The sequence below is a fragment of the Narcine bancroftii genome, chromosome 10 (assembly GCF_036971445.1).
Source record: "Narcine bancroftii isolate sNarBan1 chromosome 10, sNarBan1.hap1, whole genome shotgun sequence".
NCBI lineage: Eukaryota > Metazoa > Chordata > Chondrichthyes > Torpediniformes > Narcinidae > Narcine > Narcine bancroftii.
Genome location: NC_091478.1, coordinates 17,651,593 through 17,660,819, shown reverse-complemented (window position 1 = coordinate 17,660,819; position 9,227 = coordinate 17,651,593). Strand labels below are relative to the sequence as shown.

The 9,227-nt window shown below is 36.8% G+C and overlaps 1 protein-coding gene across 1 annotated transcript in view; it reads left to right on the top strand.

Annotated features, from left to right (window-relative positions):
- LOC138744227 (rab11 family-interacting protein 2) overlaps window positions 1–9,227 on the top strand; it is a 59,631-nt gene that overhangs the window by 1,637 nt on the left and 48,767 nt on the right. The gene's annotated exons all lie outside the window — the stretch shown is intronic.

Genomic DNA, 9,227 nt, shown 5'->3' with positions numbered 1-9,227 from the left:
ATCCTGCAAGTGGTACTGGTTACAGTGAAAGTTGGATGAAAACGTGTGAGGATATTGGGATTGCATCAAAACCAAGCAAAGCCATTTCAGATCCAATCCTCACCATTGGCCAACCCTTTGCCTTTTTGCTGACATCAAGGGAAGCCCATTCTCAAAATTTTAAGAATAACTTGGGACAGCATTGGATGATCCAAGATCTGCACTAAATGTCCATGATATTCAAGCAAGTTGTCTTAAAATACTCTGCATAAAGCATGGGAGGTGTATTTAACTAAAGCAAATAGTTAATGAAAAATGTATGAACTTGTATGCAAAATAATGTATGCCTTTATATTTTAGGAAAGGAAAAAATTATATTTGTTTGATCTTCTAGTCATTTGTATTTGAGAAAATGAGGCACAATTATGATATAATTAAATTATCTGATGGTGAAAGCTGAATTTCAGAAGATATGCATGGCCTTTGTCAAACACATCTTTGAAAAGATCATATCTTTAAACTCATGGGAACAATTACACAAATGCAATTATTTTGGTTGACTCGAGCATATTTTTTAAAATAAAAAAGAAAATACTAGAAACTAAAATATCTGTTCAAAAATAGTTAATATTTGACAGTGAAAATGTTATTTTTTTCTTTTCACAGCTGCTATTTGATTTGCCAAGTGTTTTGTCTTTTTTTAAATTTCATATTTCCAGTATCTGAAGTGATTATTGTAGATTTTTATTAAATATTTGATTTAAATGCCAGAGGAGTGGCATTTATGACAGTTCTCAATCTTTACATTAGGATCATGGCTTGAATATCATCATAGGGTTTGAGTTCTGTGGACAGCTAAATTTGATGTATAAGCAGGAAGTATTTAAGGAAGATATGTATGATGACTTTCCCTGTAGGATTTGCCAGAGAAATCCCTCTGCTACTGGAAATTTCTCATACTTTTGAGACCTGGTCCAATGTGGACTTCTACTTGTTTCTCTGGGAGTTCAAGGTCACCATCTTAAGTATGTCAGCACAGTCTTTGGTCAATTTGACAGGAAAAAAATAATATAGATCAGCAACACAAACCTTCAAATCAATTGTTCTTCCCTTCTGAGACCTGGACACACCTCAAGGTATTGGAAAGATACAACTTGAGTAGTCTCCGCAGAATCCTTCGAATGCTTTGGAAGGATGCAGAACCAATTTCATTGTCCTCTCTGAGGCCAAAATTCACATCGTTTAATCAATTCATTTTGCTGTCTTTTGCACACCAACCAGACTCCTAAAACAGATGCTCTATTCTAAGCTGTCATGGGATAAGATTACCAGGGGATCAGAAGAAAACATTCAATGGCATCCTTCAAACCTGTTTTGAATAAATATATTTTCGCCACTTATGGGAATTCATTGCTCAGGCCCATTCAAAGTGAAGATTGAAGATTTAGGCAGTGTTAAGAATGCATTGGCCACATGCATGAATCAGAATTTATTGTTACAGACCTATCAAAAAAATTCATTGTTTTGTAGCAGCATCACACTCCAAACATTTATATAAACTATCTTACAAATATTTTGTTTTAAAAGCGCAAGAAAAATTAAAAAGTCAAAGTAAGGCTTTGGTTCATTATTCATTCTGGAACCTGATGGCAACGGGGAAGAAGCTGTCCTAGTGCCGCTGAGTGCTCGTCTTCAGGCTCCTGTACCTTTTCCCAGTGGTAGCAGAGTGAAGAGGACATGGCCTAGATGCTGAGGGTATTTGAGGATAGAGGCTGCTTTATTCAGACACTGCCTCTTGCAGATGTCCTTGATGAAGTGAGGCCTGCCTAGTGTCTGTGATGTCACTGGCCGAGTTAACATCTCTGGAGTTTTTTTTTTCTTGTCCAGAGTGTTGGCACCTCTGTACCAGACAGTGATGTAACCAGCCAGAATGCTCTACACGGTATATCTGTAGAATTTTTCAAGAACCCTCAATGACATTGCAAGTTCCAGAGCAGATCCTCAGATGTTAACACCCAGAAAATTGAAGGTCTTGACCCTCGCCATTGCTGACCCCTCAATGAGGACTGGGTCGTGATCTCCTGATTTCCTCTTGAGATCCACAATCATCTTGGTTTGCTTGTGTTGAGTGAAAGGTTGAAGGCATTGTATTGAGTCTGCTGTATTGAGCAGCTTCATTTGTTAAAGTCGGTGTCCCTAGTTTGCTTCATCAACTACCTTAGAAAATTATGCTATAGTGGAAGCATGTCATCCTTAACCCCAAGGGATTAAAAAAAAACAGATTAATGTTTGGGTGGGACTGAGTTTGTGGAGTGTTGAGCTTGAAGGCATTTTAAGTTGATGATAAAAAGCAATTTGAAGTTCAAGGACCTGGAATGAATGTAAGTGAGTTATGAATGCAAGAGAAAAACACAAGCAGCATAATTTTTAATGTATTGAAATCCACTGATCATAGACAAGTGAACATTGAAGTGATCAAGAAAGAGTCTTCCGTTTGTTTCAGTAACTTAATTTTACTGCATCAAAATCTGGTCAAATTGTTAATTAATAATAGTAGAATGTATTGTTTTGCTACATTAATTTAACTACAAAAAAATCAACAGTTGGCTTGTTACAACATTGCCATAGGAGTATATTTTCAAAAATAACATTCATTATCAAAATTAGCAGTTTATTATTGTGGAATGATTCCTATTGGTATCAGCAAAATATCCTAATATTCTGGTGTAATATTAACAATTAGACCACTTTAGACCCTATAATTCAGGAGGGTTAAAACTTCTAGAACTTTACTGTATTAAATGGAAGCAAACCATCAAGAATGAGCAAAATCTGAAGCAGAATACAGAATCTAGAAGATGTTTTGTGACATCATTAATTTTGGGGAATGAATTTAAAATATTAAAAATGGGCTTCCAAAGCAGATGACTAACAGAAAACTTCAGAAGTTTTTGTCAGAAATTCTTCAGAAGTTTGATCATGTTTGCTCGTCAATTGTTGGAGAAAAGTGTAATGCAATTTTGGACAATATTGTTCCAGTTCCTAAGTGGTAAGAGGTCAAGTCCTGTAATTGCTCCTATCTTGGCATTAATTTCCCTGAGGGGCTAGAAATTGATGGGAAAAGTTCACAATGATGGAGCAAGAGAAGCTCTTTTAAACTTGGGAAAGCATGCCACAAATAAATATAGGATTGAACCTCATGTCACCTCTTTGATCCTGCTATTCTAATCATTAAGATCTTGGCTGATCCTCTTCCTCCAAGTTCACTATTTGATCCTTATTTTCCTTGATTTTTCATCTCAGCTCTAAATATAGAGTTGCTCTTTCTGCAGGTATATACCCTGGATCTAGATGTGATTTCTCCCCTCTCAATCCTCCTTGAAATTTTATGGTTAAATAAGAACCCACCTCACTGACAAAAGACAAAGGAGGAAAAACCCAACACCCAACCCCAACCAACCAATTTTCCCTTGCAACCGTGTCTGCCTGTCCCGCATCGGACTTGTCAGCCACAAACGAGCCTGTAGCTGACGTGGACATTACCCCTCCATAAATCTTCGTCCGCGAAGCCAAGCCAAAGAAGAAGATCTCTTTATGTTAAGGTCCCATATTTTAGGCCTCACTTTTGCTGTCTGTTCCTGAGACAAAGCTGTTATCCCCGGATAAACCTGCAGTGAATCCCAACTCGATATGGAGACCTAAATTGAACCCTTTTCTCCAAACACTGCTTTGCATAGGCCTGTACATTTGCAACAAGACTTGCTTAATTTAGAACTGCAGTACCTTTGCAATAAAAGGAACTTTTAGTCCAGAATAATGGGAGTGTTGCACTTGATAGCAATTTGGAAATACCTGCACCAGATGATTAAAAGTAGAACTAGTCTATTTCTCCTTGCTTTGTCAGTAATATGGGTACTGTTTCCAAAATTTGGAGTTCTAGCATAGGTAGGACCTACACAGTGAATAGTAGGGATTTGGGGAGTGTTGTTGAGCAGAGGTCTGTGGGTAGAAGTACATGGTATCTTGAAGATGGCATCATGGGTGGATAATGTGGTCAAAAAGACTTTTGGCACATTGCCCATCAGTCAGAGTATTGAGTGAAGAAGTTGTGTTGTAGTTGAACAAGATGTTGGTGAAGCCCCATTTGGAGAATTGTATTCAATTTTGAACACTGTACTGCAGGAAAAAAATGTTGATTTGGAGAGGGTGAAGAGAAATCTATCTATGAGAATATTGTGAGGGTTTGGAGGTGACTGCGCTTTTGGGTAAGTTGAACAGGCTAGGGCAATATTCCTTGGAGCACTGGAGGACAAGGGTGATGTAGAGGAACACAAAATCACGAGAGGATCTTGATATTGTATGGATGTTCAGCATGAAGTCTTATTCCAGGAAAATGTATTATTGCATTGAAAAATTTTAATTGGTGCAATAGTGGATTTTATTTAAATAGTTTTGTATACATTATTGATTTAAAAATCACTTTGTTTTTGAGGAAATTGACTTTTAAATGTTTGTAATTGATGGTACTAAATGTATGTTGTACAAAGAAGCTAATCAAAAATATTGATATTTTATCTTGTACAATTATTGTTGGGATTATTATTGGCTGCTTGTGCTAAACTTCTTGCCTAATCACAGTTAATATTAAATGGATTGGCATTTGCAATCGGGCAAGTCAATTTAATAGCTTTCAATCGGCAGAGGTAGAAAATTTAAATCAGCTGACCACCTGTCTATTGTGTAATGAAAGGTAAACTGCATTGCAGAACAAGAATCTTTTTTAATTGGGAGATGGAACTTGAAAGAAAAAAATGGAGCATCTGAAAGGGCATGGTCCTTGAATGGTTGATTGATACTTGCATGTAATCTTCCTCTTTGGAAATACTTTAGTGTTTTCTTATTCTGCATCCCTCCAACCAGCCACATGATGTAATATGATGCAAGTTCATTGTCATGTGTACAATGCACAAATGCACCAATAATAGAATAAATTAGGTTACCACAATGTCTTTGGCTTGGCTTCGCGGACGAAGATTTATGGAGGGGGTAAATATTCACAGTTAGCAAAATGCTGATGTTGCAGTTAGTGCTGACAAATTGTTTGGTGGTCCTGGAGTAGTTTATGGTTGGGATAGTGGTGGAAGGCTCCAGAACCTGATTGCTGTTGGAAAAACATTTGATATTAAAATAAAAATCCATTTCAACCAGATGGATATACCTCCTGGTCACCTCCAGTTAATACTTTTCACTTTGTTGCATGGAACAGTTTGGAACTCTTGTCAAGTGTTCCAGCTCCTTGTAGCACGTACTTCTCCTCAAATTTAGAATACTGAAGGCAGCTGAGAGGCAATTTAAAAATAAAGAAATAGATTTTTATATAAAGGTGCCATTGACCATGTTGGCAGAGCAGTTCTGTTATGAGATTTGTACAGAAACAGTCAATGCATTTTTCCACAAATAGTCATGTGAATATGTGCAGCAGGAGTTTATATCTGAGTAGCATCTGGTTTTTAAAATACATTCCAAATTCCTATTTATGCACCTGGACTATTGTCAAATAAAATTTGGCACAGGGCTGCATAATCAAATATGAGGGGAGATTGCGCAGGTTATGACGAAAATACTATGCAATGGAGGAAAAGCAAAGTGAAATATGAAGGGAATTTCTGGGCTTCAGTCAAAACTGTTAAATAACTAAAATAAGGGATGCAGTTATTTCAGGGGCTTGGTCTCTTCCAGAGCAACAGAAAAAATGAAGGCCAGGTTTTGAAAATTGATATTAAGCCATTGGATAAGGATCAAGCATAGGTCACTGAGCACAGAAGTGATGGAGGAATAGATTTTAGTTCAAGTTGGAAAATAACAACAAAATCTTGGATGATTGCCAGTTCATAAAGGGTTGAAAAGGGATCTTACCCCAAAGTGTGTTGAAATAAACAACAAATAAATAAAATGGACTGCTTGGGCTTTTCTCTTTGGAGTGAAGAAGGTGACTTAATAGAGGTAGATAAGATAATGAGGAGCATGGATAAAGTGGACCGCCAGCACCTGTTTTCCTGGGTGTCAATAGCAAGTACATCTGTTTAAGGTGAGAGTGGAGGAAAGTTTAAGGGAGCTGTCAGCTGTTTTTACCCAGTGCAAGGTTCCTAGAATGCATCTTGTCTGGCGGTGGCCACTCGTACAATAGGAACATTTGCGAGACTCTTAGATAGGTACATGGATGTAAGAAAAATAAAGTTATGGGTGTGAGGTAGAGAAAGATTAAATTGTTGTCGAGTTGCTTTACAGAGGTCAGCACAACATTGTGAGCCAAAGTCTAGGCTGTAGTGTTCTATGTAAACAGGTCTAGTAGTTTCAAGGCCATAGAATGGAGACAAACTACTTTTGGTGCAATTGGTTGATGTTATGGAGTTGTACGTCAGCAGTTGGTGCAAGTCATTTGAATTTCATTTCTGGCTAAAGGCAATATTAAAGTTGTGAATAATTTGGTTCTGTTGTGTTCAAGTGCGGATTTGGATAGCAGCTGGAGTGTGTTGGTGGGAGGTTAAATATCCAATCAATATTTGGATAAAGTTTTGTATCTTGGTCTTGGATACAAGACAGTGAAACATGAAAGTCTGCAGACGCTGTGATTGTAGCAAAAACACAAATGCTGGAGGAACTCAGCAGGTCTCGCAGAGTCCATGGAGGCTAAAGATATATTACTGACGTTCTGGACCTGAGCCCCTCTTCAAAGTATCAAGCAGGGCTCTAGTCCAAAATATCGATTTTAAAATTATGGACGCTACAAGACATGCTGAGTAACTCCAGCATTTCTGTGTTTAATAGTTTATGGATGGTGGAGACAAGAGGTTCAATAATAGCAGAGAAGTGTAAAATTAGTGGTAAGAAAGAAAATTGTCACTGTATCGTGTTACGAGCCCAGGGGATTCCAAAAACTAGCAGCAACAGAAATTCACCAAGACAATGGTTACTTTAATTTTCTTCATGCATAATATTTAACTTTTACTATCAACTTAACCTAACTTAATCCCCTTCTAATTCTAAGCACATGTTTATGTAATGTGTATGTGTTCAGGAAAGTTCTTTGTTTCACTGTCCAATCACTGGTATCAGGCAATTTTGCATACTGTGCACAGAATTGAACATTTATGATCTTCACCAGGTTCTGGTGCTTTAACTTAAATCATTACCGCAAAGGAAGCTTTTTGTTGGTTTCAGAGAGAGAGATTCATTTTGTTGGACGCACACAAACTGATCTCCTTCTATCAGCCACTTCAGTGAAGAAACATACCCCCTCATGGGTTTTTCCAAAAGATAAATTCTTCTTCCAGGTTACCACAGAGTTTTTCTTGTTCCCCTATTTCAGGAGAAACACATTAACCAGCCACGTCCTCTTGTAATTGACTGCAAGGGTTTTGAATAGGCTGATCTCAGAACTCAATACCCATCTTTAAATGGAGTCTTGCAACAGGTCTGCGAAACTTGCAGTTTACAACACCAACTCCTGCTGTAAACTGTCTTGTGCGAAACCACACAAGCCCTCTTTAGAACATCAGACTTCAAGCTGGTACCAGTCTTAATAGCAAAAGATTTATCAGTTTCTCAGCCCAGACATCTGTTCCTTTAAAGCCAATAGTCCATTTCAATTCTGCAGCATCAGTCCAATTAACATCTACTTATGAAGTCTTCATAGGCACTCTTCATGGTTTCAATGGCAGAGAATGCTCCACCTTAGACATGGCTCTTGCATTTTAAATGAGATTTCTTTTGTGAAATGTTTGTTTCTTGTGAAATGTGAACTAATACCTAAACCCCCACAATCTAACCTTGCCCCTTAAGATGTATTTTATTCCATAATTGTATTAACTTATTCTGTAACAATATTGGCAAATTGATGCTGTGTTTAATGGAAAGAAGCATCTGGATGAGAAATGGGGAAAGGGCACAACTTGGACTGCTGGAAATAATCAATTAATGTCTTTTTTTTTTCAGACTTGCCATCTCTTTAGCTCTTTCGAATTACTGGAAGTAATTGCACTGAGAATTTGCCTTTTTAATCTAGCTTTCTCTGTATCCACTTCAAAGTAATATCCTACTTGAATCTTTCACACATTTACAAAGTTAAGCTAATTCAAAGTTGTTTAATATTGTTCTTTAGTTCTGTTTTATTTTAGTTACAAATAATTTTCACTTCTCACTTTTATAAGAAAGGAAAAATTAACCAAACCACCTTGATGTAATTTTAAGTGGTCTTATTATATTCGAGCAGAGTTGTCAGCCAGAATTTGGTCAATTCTGCACAGGTCTGCTTCAATTTTAAATAAATGAAATGGTTTAAATGTGGAAGATAACATTACATTTTAAAATATATTACTATATATTCTTTAACAACAGGAATTGAGGAGAACCAAACTAAAAACGGAAATCTTTTGTTCAAATTCTCTTAAGGAAACTCAAACTGTGCACCAAAAGGTCCTTTTAAAAGGATCTTCTGTTACAGTTTAAGACTTCAAGTGGTACTATTTCCAAACATCTTGAACTTCACCATTAATTTGAAACAAAGGAATACAGTAGGCTTGGATGGGCCTCTTTTTCTTTGGCTACTTGCCAGGTAACCTCGTATAGTAAAATTAACATGGTGAACCTGAAGTAACATTTGAGTGTGATTATACTTACTTGCAGATTAGAAATCGCTAGAGAAACAAGTTGAAATGTTAAAATGATCAGTAACTGAAAGAACTTAATTTAGAAAAATAGCTAGTGCTGCAACATGAATATGTACAATAAGGGAGTTGATTCCAAATGTATTTTTATGAGGCATTGTATTGCTATATTTTTAGAAAATATTTGATATGCTATAATAAACTTGATCAGTAATGGCATTTGAATTACCTTTTTCTTGTGTCTGCTGTTAGATGCAGTATTATCTCTGATAAATTGAAATGACAATTGTGCTCTAATTGAATGCTCAACAAATTTGGGCTCGACCTGTCAACTGACTTCTGTTTTGAATAATGCTATCAAATCTTCTTGTCCTTTTCATTTTTTTGTTTTAACCTCTCTTCTTGATTCAATGTTTGAGGAAAAAGATAAAAGGTAGTTCTGAAATGTCTGCATTTTGATCAGTCACAGAGCTACAGATCATGGAAACAAACCCAACTCATTCTTGTTGACCAAGATGCTTTTCTGTGTTAGGCCAATTTGCTTGCATTTGGCCCATATCCCAAACCATACCTGTCCAAAAA